Below are 13,344 nucleotides of genomic sequence, written 5' to 3' on the forward strand. Positions count from 1 at the left end.
TTACGAATTTGATGTCCGTTTTGGAAAATTCAAAATGGCGGATCCAATATGGCGGACGAAAAAAATAAAAATTCAACCGGATTTGCTTAAAACTTGATACTCGGGGGTTTTTGGGGTCGCTGATTACGAATTTGATGTCCGTTTTTGAAAATTCAAAATGGCGGATCCAATATGGCGGACGAAAAAATAAAAATTGAACCGAATTTCTTAAAACTTGTTACTCGGGGGTTTTTGGGGTCGCTGATAATGAATTTGATGTCAGTTTTTGAAAATTCAAAATGGCGGATCCAATATGGCGGACTACAAAATAAAAAATTAACTTTTTTAATTAATTAAAACGTTCCTAGAACGTTAATGTTTTGTGCCTATATTCATAACTAGCAATCTCAAAAGGCCACAAGTAACCATTTTCAACTAAATTTAATTAATTTCTTAATCTTTGTCCGCCATATTAGATCCGCCATTTTGTATTTTCAAAAACTGACATCAAATTCGTAATCAGCTACCCCAAAAACCCCCGAGTAACAAGTTTTAAGCAAATCCGCTTGAATTTTTATTTTTTCGTCCGCCATATTGGATCCGCCATGTTGTATTTTCAAAAACTGACATCAAATTCGTAATCAGCGACCCCAAAAACCCTCGAGTAGCAAGTTTTAAGCTAATATCAATAAAAGAGGAACACCAAATATGTAAATAAGATAACTGTAGATTGTTGTTGAAATACATACCGTCATAAATATTGTTATAACTTTTGTTTTTGTACATATTTTTTAAAAAACGTTTTGGGACAGTAATTCTATGATACTATGGAACATTTTTAAGCAAAAAAAAAAAATCGATTTTTTTGAAATTCTAAACCAGAAAGTCCCCTTAAGTTCAAATAAATGGTTCTATGATCCTTTTTTCTTTGCTAGAGGTACGCGCTCAAACTTTTACAAAATTAATATTTGCGAATCAAAAATAATAACAAATGACTTTAAGATTATGGTGCAACAAAGGTCATTTTTGGGGATAATAGTTGAAACATTAAGCCTCAATTTCAGCCCAAGTGGAAGGTTCTACGACCTTTTATTTCAGTACTAGAGGTTACTCAAAGTTAGCCAAAAACGCGATTTTTGAACATTTTAAATTCGTTTACATATATCAAAAACAGGTCTGACATTTGCCGCACCAAAATCAGTGTTGGCCTGTGTAATCAGTTATTTTTTAGCTTGAAATAAAAATTTAAAGCACAAAGTAGTTTTGTTTTGCTTTTTTTTTTTTTAATGGTGTTTTTAGTATTTGAAGAAAAAAAGAAAGATAATCTCTTTAAGAAGCTTAGAAGACTTTCAAGATGCTGTCACCCTGTTTTGTAGCAAGGAAGCATCTGCCTATCTTATTCCGAGGGTTTATGTAAATTGAATTCAGTCGTGTCTTACGTCGCCGAAGGCCAAACACCAAAGTGGTCCCTTAATTTGTTGAGACGACGTGTAGGACGATCATGGTAGGAGTCCTTGTATAGGGATACCAAGCAACGCCTCGAGGATATCTTAGATAGGAGTGGCCACAGGATTTCTACTTTAGATAAGAGTTGGCCACTACTGTGGCGCTAGAATTGTTTAAGCTCAGAAAACTCATTATCCCCCTAATAGCTCTCTCTTTCTTACTCTTCCCCCAAAAATATGTATCTTACCTTTTTAAAATTCTATTCCAGAAGAAATTTTAAATTCTCCGGTAAATAATGTATTTTATTATTTTTTATATATTATATTTTATTTGTTATATTTTGTAATATTATATTTTATTGTAAATTATTATTTTCAAATATATACAAAGTGAAAGATTTTGTGATATGATGGGTGAAAACAGAAGTTTCGATCGTATTGAGATAAAAGGAAACTAGACGCGAGAGAGATCTTTTTTTTTTTGAGTATTATGCATCTTGATTTGAAAAACAGGATTTTCGAGTTTTGTATTTGGTTGTGTTTTACAGTAATTCAGGATATTTTAAGGCGGCAAGTTCTGAGTAAATTTGACAGTGTTTGACTTTGGCATTTTAACGATCCGCAGCATCCTTTAAAGCAAAGGAAATTCTCCAAGGTGACATTTTTGGAGCTGCACTGCCATATAATGATGACCAGGACGCGCGTGGTTAGTTCTTGCAAATAGATTGTATAGGCCCTCTGGGACTTCTTAATTGGATCCCATTTTATACTAGTATCGGTAGCAGTATCACCGGTAGTCAAGGAATCCTCTTCTTTCTTCAGCACCTTTTCTTATATTATTATTATTCTTCAGATGAATCTCTCTGCAACTCTTGAAAAGGATTTGTATTATTAAAAATTTTTTCGGTCAGTTTTGATTTTATATATATGAGGAAACAGGAAGAATGAAATTTGATAAAACTGAGATTTTTCAGGACACACGTGTTACAAGTTTGGTTTTGGTTTACTTGCGAACTACTTGTTCAAAGTTAATCTTGGCTGCTCGAGTGAAGGTGTAGCGATTAGAACGTGTGCTGGTGACAGGTGGCGGTATTCGTGAAACTTTGAGAGATCAAGTAGCAGTAGTGTATACCAGTAGCGTGAAAGCCGATATTGTGGGTACCTGGGGGTCCTAAGTTAATTCTGTACACCCCGAGCAATCCAATACACATCGTTGTCTCCTGATACTTGGCGAACGCCAGCTGACATGTTTTCACTTGAGTGAATATTCTGTTACATCAAACAGCAGCATACATATATATATATATATATTCGTTTAAATCTCTAAACCATCAACAAAAACATTCAACTCTTTTAAAAAAAAATAACAATTTTATATTGTAGAAATCTTTATATCCATTTAATCTTTTCATAATGCTCTTTTTGCCATTGCTGCAAAGAAGGCCAATTTGTCCGGATCATATATAATTTATCCGCTCGTAAAATAGAGCAGTCCTTTCTTTGGACTTGCTTGGAATCTCAACGAAATAGCTTTGAAGTTTAACCGTACAGTTTCTTTTCACAATCTTCACGATCTTATTCTAGAGAGAGAGAGACTGTCCTTGTAACTATTGGCAAAAAAATCTAGCATCGAAAATATCCCAGAAATACTTTGTATTTCGTATATAACCAAGATGGAAAATATAAAAAATAGTTTGTAGAATTTCATTTTTTGAAATTGAATTTTTTAAATACTAGTAAAAAAAATATTGCAAATTGAATGACAATAAAGTAGAGATCAAAATGAGCGGCATATGTGTGTTATAATTGAATCAAGACCGCGTGGTTATAAACAGGAAACTGATAATAATCAATGCGATAATGATCGAGATACAGATTCTGTAATAATCAATAAATTAGTACCACCTGTAATTTATTAATGGCATGTTATGAGTCGCTGTTGGATTAACCAACTCTTTTCCTAATTAACTATGAATTTTTTTTGTTCAATCAAAATACATGTGTTTCCATATGGGGGGGAAACGGATTTTATCTTCAAAAATTGCTATTTACATAAAGAGATAATTGTGACATTGGTGATGTGATACGAATACTTTAGATTATTATCTACTCAGAGACCAGGGAATTTGTGATACTGATCTGTGTAATGAGTATGTATAATTCAACTTATTTTCCGTGATTCGTTGCAAATCATAATTAAATTATACGAATAGTCCATTAGAAATGGAATTTTTTTTCTTTAATAAATCATTGATATTTTATCGTTAAATTTAAAAAATCTAAATGAGAAAAATCCATAATTTTCGAATAAAGTTTACCTGCAGGGTATATATATAAAATAATTGTCAGGAAAAATTGAAATTCATTTTATGGTGATCAAAATGAAATAATGATGATCATCATCTCAATCATTTCGAATTAGGCTTAAACATAAGATAATTACTGCGGTCTTGAACGGATAATTAATCGTGGCAGACATATACCTATGACAAATCATAGCGTCTGCTCCGTATACGTTCCCATGGATCCACGCATCTACATCATTCTGATTTATTGTAGTGTTCTGAATTCCACGAAATTATCTGGATATGTGCAAAATGTCCCCTGGGGTTCATGTTTCCCTGAGGCATCACGTACATCACTAGGAAGACATAAAATGTACCTCATATACTTCATTCGATTATAACCGCGCGCTCTCAGAAATTTATTTTAACCCTGATTAAAAAAAGTGATTTAATAATTAAGATCGTAAAAATGCCATCCAAAAAAAATATATATATATTTTAAACGAAGGTATGCTAACCTCTAATATACCCTTTAAATTCCTATTTGATATACGATGATAAATATATGGTTCTATACTAAATATTTTTTTTTTAATAATTTTTTTTTTCTGTACAAAAAAATTTGTTTTTCTCGCAATGAGAATTGGAAATATAACGGATATATTAATATTGATCATTAAAATATTTAAAAAAAAAAATGAAATTACTCGTTTTATAACCGCCCAACGTGGAAATTCCAGTCTCGCGCGCCGACTTATAATTAAAAAGCGAATTTGACCTCATGACACGTGTGTAAAAGTGGATAAACCGCAAATACTGTTCAGGTGTGCCGGTCAAGAAAGTACCGAGAAATTGTTGGAAATCCAACTTGTTGGCTTTATGATCCTAAAAGATCTTAAACGACGATCCGCTTGTTAGACTCGAGGAAGATGCTACCTTCATAGTTGTGTAACAACTATAAACGACGACCAATGGATATATACTCATAGTTGATGCTACTTTTGATGTTGTTAAGATTTCAGTTTTAAGTACACGAGCTTCACCTATTCACATATAAACGAACTGCTAGATTTTATTATTTTTTTTCCTAGTCCACGTCATTCTCAGCGTTTATAATTTATTATATTTATTTTATTACTGTATTTTTATTATTATCCATTTTTTATATTTTATTATTTACAATTTGAGAAAATAAAATTAATTTAGAGAAAATATTTTCTAACTTTAAATTGAAGAGGAATTATGTCAATTATTTAAAAAAAATTATTTTATAGAAAGCATTATATGAGAATATATTCTTTGAAGCGCCTTACAATAGGCACACCAACTTGCCTTTTACTTGCGCTTCAGCCGAAGGTATTTCTTTCACGGAGATGAGTAGAATACGCTTCTGTATATCAGAGTCAGATGTCGCTTAATGTTACATAATTTTGCAAAAAAAAAAATTTAACAAATATTTGAATTACTGGAAAAAGGCGATAGTTTCGAAATTTGATTTGTCATTAGAAATTATTTGACCTATTTTTATTTGGTCTAATTTTTATTTAACCTAATTCATTGTTAATCTATAATCGAAAGCCTAATGCAGATTAGGATAAGAATTATTTTAAGAAATTGAAAGTTAGTAAATTATTCGAAAGAAGGGGAAAAAAAGGAGTGAAATAATAAATAATCCTCTCAACTTGAATGTAATATGGCTAAGTGTGAAAAGTAATCAGAAATAAGTGGCTTTAATCATTAATTTTCAATACCCTTCGAGTGATTGGCCTCTGACGTGTCTCATTACTCCAGATTCTATTTTCGAAGCAGGTATATATATGTATATATATTCAGTATTGCCACATACGGTAGTAAGCTGCTTTGCAATCAAATGACTCTTCTGACGCTCGAGGCTTATTGTATATATATCTAGATTCTAGGGTTCACGACAACGGTACCTCTCGTGCGATATTAACCCCGACATACAATTTGTCACGCTAACAGTAATAAATATCTGTATATATACTCCTGAAATCCAGCTATTAATATATTGCGAATAATAAGCTGAGAAACGTTTTCTTTGCTGTGTCTGATAAATTGAGTCAATTTACAACAAGACGCATTACTCTCGCTGGCTTTAGAAAATTTAAAAATTTTTTTTATAAAACCTTTTTGGTTTCGAATTGAAAAAAAATGAATTCAAAATGAATTCTATTAGAATTTTAGACTATATTTATTTACCATATATTTAAATGTTGATAAATATTAATTTCTATTTGGTATGCTTTATGTTTTATTTAGTTTTGATGAATCGAATTGACCCCCCTTTTTTTTCTTTTTATTTCAATCGATAATGATTGCAACATTGTTATCGGAATCGTGCTGCATAAATCCTCAAGTACACGTGGAATAATAATTATTGTGGTTCACGCGAGAAAACATTACATACTCGTACGTCGCATTCTATACGTGCCCACGCACATGAGTCAATGCGTGCCTTTGCTGACCAGCCTCTCTCTAGGTCTATAGGATGATGACATGATGCCAAGTCACAGAAGGCTGAGTCACGTTCCTCACGATTAGCTCTCTTATCCGCTATTTTCTTTTACTTTGACACAATCTCTGATTGCTTATTTTCACACACTTGAATTCTTTATTTTCATTTATAATTATATATCTATTTCTCATTTATATTAACACATTCCTCTATTAGTTAATGTATATTTCTGAGAAAATTCTGAAAGGTTTATTAATTCTATTAGATCCGTGTATATATTGCCTCTGTAATCTAATTAACACCTAAAGTATTAATATATTGGTGTTAATTATTTTTTTTCTAGAGTGGGTCTGATTTATAAAATTAAGAATTAAATTTCATGAAAAGTTGTGGGTGCACTGAACTGAAATTTTTCTCACAGTCGCATATAGGAAACGAGTTTTATATGTGAAGTAACGAAGTTAAGGGGAGTAACTTTCCAGAGGTTTGTAGCTAGCCACTAATTTTCCATAGCAATCAGACCTGTTATTTTCTGAAAAATCTCTTCCTTTTCTTCTTCTCCTTCTCTTTGGTATATCTTCTCCTGTTTTGTACCATATATTACCTCTAATGTGTTTCCTTCTCCCTTTCTCACCCCTTGTTACAATCATGAAGTGAGATAATATGATCTGAAAAGTGTTTCTCATTTCAAAAAAGGGTTAATTTGTTATTTCAAAATTACGGAAGTCATAATAGAACGCGATGTGGAACATTTACAAATGTTTATTTTATTTTTTCACAAAAAAAAACCGGTATAATTATTTTATACACAAGGTTTATAAACTGAAAATCCTTCCAAGAAATATAATTATTTTAATAGGAATAATTTTTGCCAATTACACTTTTCATAAATAAAAATATCTATGAAAATTTAAAAATATTTATATGCATCTCAGTATCAATGGATGCTGCAGATTTCTTGACGAAAGGTGCGTGCACAATCTCGGTCAAAATTGCCAGAAACAACTGCCGAATGACTTTCTCTGCCTCGGGGTATGTTTCACGAGGTACTTAGCTAATTAACCGTGACGGAAAAAAGAAATTGCAAATTGGACTCATATAACGATGATTCGTAATATTCAGTCATTATCATCATCATTCGTAATTATACATATACACCTTTCTTGTTATTTATTTATGTTACTTTACACTTATTTGTCAGTGTTTCATGCTGCATTTATCGTATTCAAAAAAAAAAATTTTTTTCTTTGTTTTAAAAAAAAATATCAATACTTTTCCCTTAGATTTTTTTTTTCCCGGATATTAAATAATATGTGTAATAAATTCTGCAGCCAATATGTATATATATATTTGTGGTCACTTTCATTGACGTAAAATGAGTCAGAAAAACCGAGTGACTATACAGTAGACAGCCATTCACCTCGAATTCACAGTCAGTAAAGTGCGTCAGTCACGACGACTTTTATTCCTTGTACTTGGAACTCGAATTATGCTTACGGACATAGTAGATGCATTTACGACACATTCTCTCCCACGCTTTCTGAGATTCGGTTCACACGACTCGATTCTGGACAATGGCATATATATGTTTTTGAGCCTTGCTGATTTTCAAGGACAAGAATCTCGATTGGAATTTTATAAAGGCTCATACGATTTCCTGTGCTATTTTTCGTGAAAAAAGAAACACGTCTTTTCTTCTTTTTTTTGAGAATGATAGAACAATAGAAAACCATAGAGAATTGAAAATTAAAAACATGGGAATCATCAACTATTATAGAAGATGATAAGTAAATTTTACAAGGAGCTGAGAAGATTTTCAATTGTGGGTATTTTTATGTTTTTCAAATTATTAACAATAACATCCTACGCATCATAGAAACATTTAGACTGTCGAACAAGGTCGAAAAGAGTAAATAAATATATACTCATGAAATGTGTCCTTTATTATATCCGCGAAAGGATAGCATATAACTCCCACGACATATATATGAAATACACTCGACATCGTCGTGGACAATCGAGGATGAGAGTAATTCCAAGGACCAGGATGCGAGGGCTGTGCCACAACTATCAGAATATAAATACGATCCATTAAGTGCCGAGATCTTACTTGAAAACCCACGTGTCTTTTTCCCCGAAAAACTTGTCTCTCATATCGTCTCGCACGCATTTATTCCAACAATTATTTTTTCCTTATAGAAATACATTATAATTACAAGTAATCAAATTTATTTTCTTCAAATATTTCAAAGAATGAATTGATTTTTTTATTCCTTCCAATAAGAGAAAATCTGTTTAGTTCCCAGCCGAAAATCATTAAAAAGTCCAACATAATAGTTTGCGATGTAAGTTTTATCGGAATTGGCTATCTTCGCTGAAATATGAAGCAAGTAGACCATTTATTTGCCCTTCATTGTGCCTTGAGTCGAATGTATTCGAGGATACAAGTTCCAAGTTCCGTTTTGCACTTCTCGGGGGTTTTTCACGTGGGATGGCATTCTGCGTGGGCTACTGAGTACGTACTACTTTTTTTTCCTCTTTTTTTAAAAGAAAAAAAAATTCTCAGTAAGTACTTGACAACGGGATATACGATACATCTTTTTTGACAAAAGAAATATTTATGTAGACAGGAATCGAAATCAGGTTCTTTATTACTCTTAGAATTATGTCCATTGCTTTGAGAGCCATCAAGTACATCTTCTTTTTCCTAAACTATATCAAGAAAAAAAGATTCAACAAAACCTATGAGAAAATATTTATTTAAATATATAAAGAGAAATTAAAAATAAATAAAGAGAATTGGAAAGTTTAAAAATAAAAATAATTTTAAGCAAAAATGTCAAAAAGTGTGTGTTCTCTAAAAACAACTTTTATTTTTGAGACGCTATAAGTATAGTTGAAAACATCAAGTTGTCACCTTCTGAGTTATCACAGGTATATGTGTGGAGAGAAAAAGATGCACACAGAAAATTATTGGAGGTGTCTACACACCAAATTAGGAAGCAAGGCTCTGCCAGCGGCGCATATCAAGGTGTCTGACACGGTGACTTGGTGTCAGGAGCGAAAATCGCACCAGTTTCAAATTACACTGACACTACCGGTTTCTCCGAGTCGGTTTACAAAAGGCTTGCGAAGTGTAACTCAGTAGTTACTCACTTTTCTTCAGCTCTGAAATACTTGAATCTTTTTTTCTCTCTCCCCCAAGCAAACGACATTGGCCCTAATCGCCATACGAGCTCCTCAAAGGTGTATATGCTTTTTTTATTCCCTTCCAATAATTCACAATTATCCGCGTCACTCTTTCATAGCACATTCCGATTTTATAAAAAGATTTTCAAGAAATATTGATTAATTTTTCCCCATACCCAGGTGAAACGATTCTATACGGAAATCACTCCACGGAAATTCCATACGAAATTCCGCAAAATTTTGAAAGTATTCCTTTTGTAATTTTGCAAATTTTTTTTTTGGAAGAATTCCATCACAGGAAATTAAAAAGCATTAAACTAAGCTGCAACGCTTCTTATTTTAATACAATTTTGCTTATTTTAATCCATTTTGGTATTAAAATAAGCAAAATTGGATTAAAATAAGAAGCGTTGCAGCTTATTTTAATGCCTTTTAATTTTCTGTGATACAGAATTGCATAAAATTTTCAATAAAATTCCACAACTTTATTTTTTGCTGATTTTTTTGTGATTTTAAAATAACAGCTACTACTATAACAAAAACTAGTCGACGATGATGTTCCTGGTGGATATAATATAGAATTTATGATAGATTAATTACACTGTAAAAATTTTGGTAGATTTTCCTATTATTCCTTGTGTAGAATTACCAATTTTTGTAGGTAAAATATAATTTTCCCCAAGTATTTTTGTAACTTTACCAAATTTGTTCATTTTTACCCCAATGATTTGGAAAATTTCCCAAAACTTTAGGTAATTACTTAGGAAATTTTTCAATTTTTGTTGGTAAAAAAGTTTTCCCAAAAGTTTTGGAAATTCTACAAAAATTGTGTATTATTACCCTAAAATTATTTCCAAAATTTTTTTTTGGTTATTTCTTAGGAAATTTTTCAATTTTACTGGGTAAAGAATTTTTTCCAAAATTTTGGTAATTCTACGAAACTTATGTGTTATTACTCTAATAATTTCAAACATTTTTTTGGTAATCTTTCAGGAAATTTTTAAATTCTTATAGGTAATGCAATTTTCACATAAATTTTTGTAATTGTTCCAAACTTGTGCATTACTACCCTATTTGGAAAACTTTTTTTTTTAAATTTGTTACCCAAAACCTTTAGGAAATTTTTCGAAGAATGCGTATATTTTTTTATAAACATTTATGAAATATATATTTTTAAAAAATTTTATTATTAGTTTAAGTAATGTTCTCTTGTATTTTTTTATTGCTAAAGTTTTTTAATTGTTAATTTTTCAATTAATTAATGCATATTTTCCAAATAATTTTGGTAGAAACACTAAACAGTTTGTGTATTTTTATACATAAAAATTCTTGGGTATATTTTCCAAATACATTTTGTAAAAATACCAAAAAGATTGTGTATTTTTACCTAAAAATTCTTGGGTTTTTTTCCAAATATGTTTTGTAAAAATACCAAGATGATTGGGTATTTCCTATAAAAAAAAAAACCTAACCTAAAACCTTACCTAAAAATTCATGGGTTTTTTTGCTTCCAGAAGATTTTTGGTAAAATTACCCAAGAAATTTTTTACAGTGTAATATCTATAGTCGAACTTATTTGAGAGGTGAATAAAACGTTTTCCAAAAGAAATTTACTATTTTTCAGTCAACTAACTAACGGTAGTTGAATTTCTCGACTAATTTTTTTCAGTGTATCCACCAGCAGTTATTTTAAAATTACAAAAAAATCAGTAAAAAATACACTAAATAAAAAAACTAGTAGATTTGACTACTTTTTAACTACCCTGCATAGTTCAATAGGTCCTTAACTGAATTTAAAAAGTTGTATGGACTATTAAAAAGTAGTTAAAAGAACTAAGAATTTAGTTGGGTCAAGGAGATTTTGTAATTGTTCTAATTTTTGAAGTTGATTTAACTACTTTTGTTAAGTATAATTAACTACTAATTCTTAACTCCATAAAAAATAGTTAAATTGACTACACGCACATAGTTAAAATAACCAAAAAAGTAGTTACTTTTACTACTTTCAAGTTAGTTAACTAAAGGTATTTGAGGATTTCGGCTAAATTTTTTTCAGTGTACAGTTGTGAAATTCTAAAAAAAATTTTGTGCAATTCTGTATAGAGATTATGTGTGTAATTCTTATAAAAAATTCGCAAAATTAAAAAAGAACTTCTTTCAAAAATTTTGCGGAAATTTTTGCGGAATTCCGTATATAATTTTTACGGAATTCCGTACGGAATTTCCGTGGAGTAGTTTTCGTAGAATCGTTTCACCTGGGATAGACTATGATAACGGAAGATATATTGTTTATAATTTAATTGCACTTGAAGATTTCTTGGATAAAGAATTAATTTGAGGCACGCGAATGGCGCCTAATATCCCTGATCTTAAGGGTTTCGCATCTAAAAGTGCAAATCCGCACCGAGAAGAAGAGGTGTTTTACCCTTGGCCTGATAAAACCACCTGCGAGCACAGATTTACCTTTTAGATAAAAATCTTTTGCGGTCTGCGCATATAAGTCTTATAGAGAGGCAGAGAGAAAGAGAGAGAGAGAGAAAATTCCCCTTACCTTGCTCTTATAAAAGCTTATTTATAAACAGAACCAGCCACCACAATGGTTATTGTTTCAGCGCAGTATGCGAGCGTTGTGCACGCCGCCTATTTATGACACATGCGAAACGCACCCGATATTGCGCATATATATGCGAACATTGGCTTTTCTTATTGCAATCTCAAACACGATATCCCTTCATCTATAACGTCACTCTATAAATTATTTACATTTCGAACTTTTTCTTTTTATTAAGTCCTAGCTTCTTTTATATATATAGTTTTATTCTTTTTTACCTTCGCAAATATTATATGATTCTCAGAGTAAATAATATTATTCAATAAGAAACTGATTTTGATTTTACATTATTAAAAATGAAATTAAAATTTTAATCCTAAAACTATTGCTAAACATAACCTAAATTTTTTTTCATTAAGGTCCCTTTTGTGTAACATTTCAGAATAAAATTTTTTTACATTACAAATATTGTGTTTATAGTAAATAAAATAATTATTTTTGTTATCAATAATATAATTTGAAATAAATGTTATAGTTTTATTAACGTATATCTAATTTTTTGTTGCAGCATGTTCTTGCTATAATAGTAGGAAGCAACAAAGGTCAAAGGAATCAAAAGGTAAGAATTTTGTAAAATATTCATTTTTTTAAAAACTAAATAAGAAATTTTTCACTATTGGGAAAATGTGACATCGAATTTTTCTAATTGCGTATCAAAAAAAAAAACTGAAATGGTATATGCAAATCAGTTCGATTGTGGTGATAGCTTCGAGGCAATAACTTGAACTATACTTCTGAGGGTACTATTGCGATATAGTTTCATTAAAATACGTTTCAAGCAAGCCGACATTAACAGAAATATCCTGGAAACCTCTTGTGACGTCAACTGTATATATATGTTACCACCCACAATAAAGTATAAATGCTAACAACCATACAACAGCCTCTTAGGCTCATGTTGATCTAAAGGTACAACGTAATTATATTTTCAATTCTATCAATGTTAATAACTCGAAGGAGTTATAGTAACAATAGTAAACTATTACTATATTAATTTTTCTCGTTGGATTTATATTTCAGTTTTTTTTTATTTTTTTCGTTTCCCATATTGGTTGTATTTCTTTTGTTATCTCAAGAGAATAATTTTCTCGCCTTAACAAATTTTCACTTTCTTAAACAATTTAATTCGTAAGGAAAGATTAATTAGGTAATTGTTTAAAAGGTAATTTTTTTCTTCTTCTTTTTTTGTTAATTATTCTATGGATATTGGAATATATAAGAACAGTAAGGAATCTCTTCTTTCATTGTGCAATAAGCAATCCAATTGAATTTTCGTCGCACAGAGCTTTGTAATTGGCCCATCCCTGGCAATTACATATACGAACGGCTGCACACATTCCAGCCACGCGCCTTGCCTTG

At 30.9% G+C, this 13,344-nt stretch overlaps 1 long non-coding RNA gene across 1 annotated transcript in view; it reads left to right on the forward strand.

Moving 5' to 3' along the window:
* Window positions 1-12,544, forward strand: part of LOC127288474 (uncharacterized) — a 52,065-nt gene extending 39,521 nt beyond the window's left edge. Inside the window, exon 6 of the long non-coding RNA XR_007844049.1 lies at window positions 12,494-12,544. This is a non-coding gene — a long non-coding RNA (uncharacterized LOC127288474). The remainder of the gene's footprint in view (window positions 1-12,493) is intronic.
* The last annotated feature ends 800 nt before the right edge of the window (window positions 12,545-13,344 follow it).

This window comes from Leptopilina boulardi, unplaced genomic scaffold (genome assembly GCF_019393585.1).
Source record: "Leptopilina boulardi isolate dan_hultmark-lab unplaced genomic scaffold, ZJU_Lbou_2.1 LbouV2_386, whole genome shotgun sequence".
Classification (NCBI taxonomy): domain Eukaryota; kingdom Metazoa; phylum Arthropoda; class Insecta; order Hymenoptera; family Figitidae; genus Leptopilina; species Leptopilina boulardi.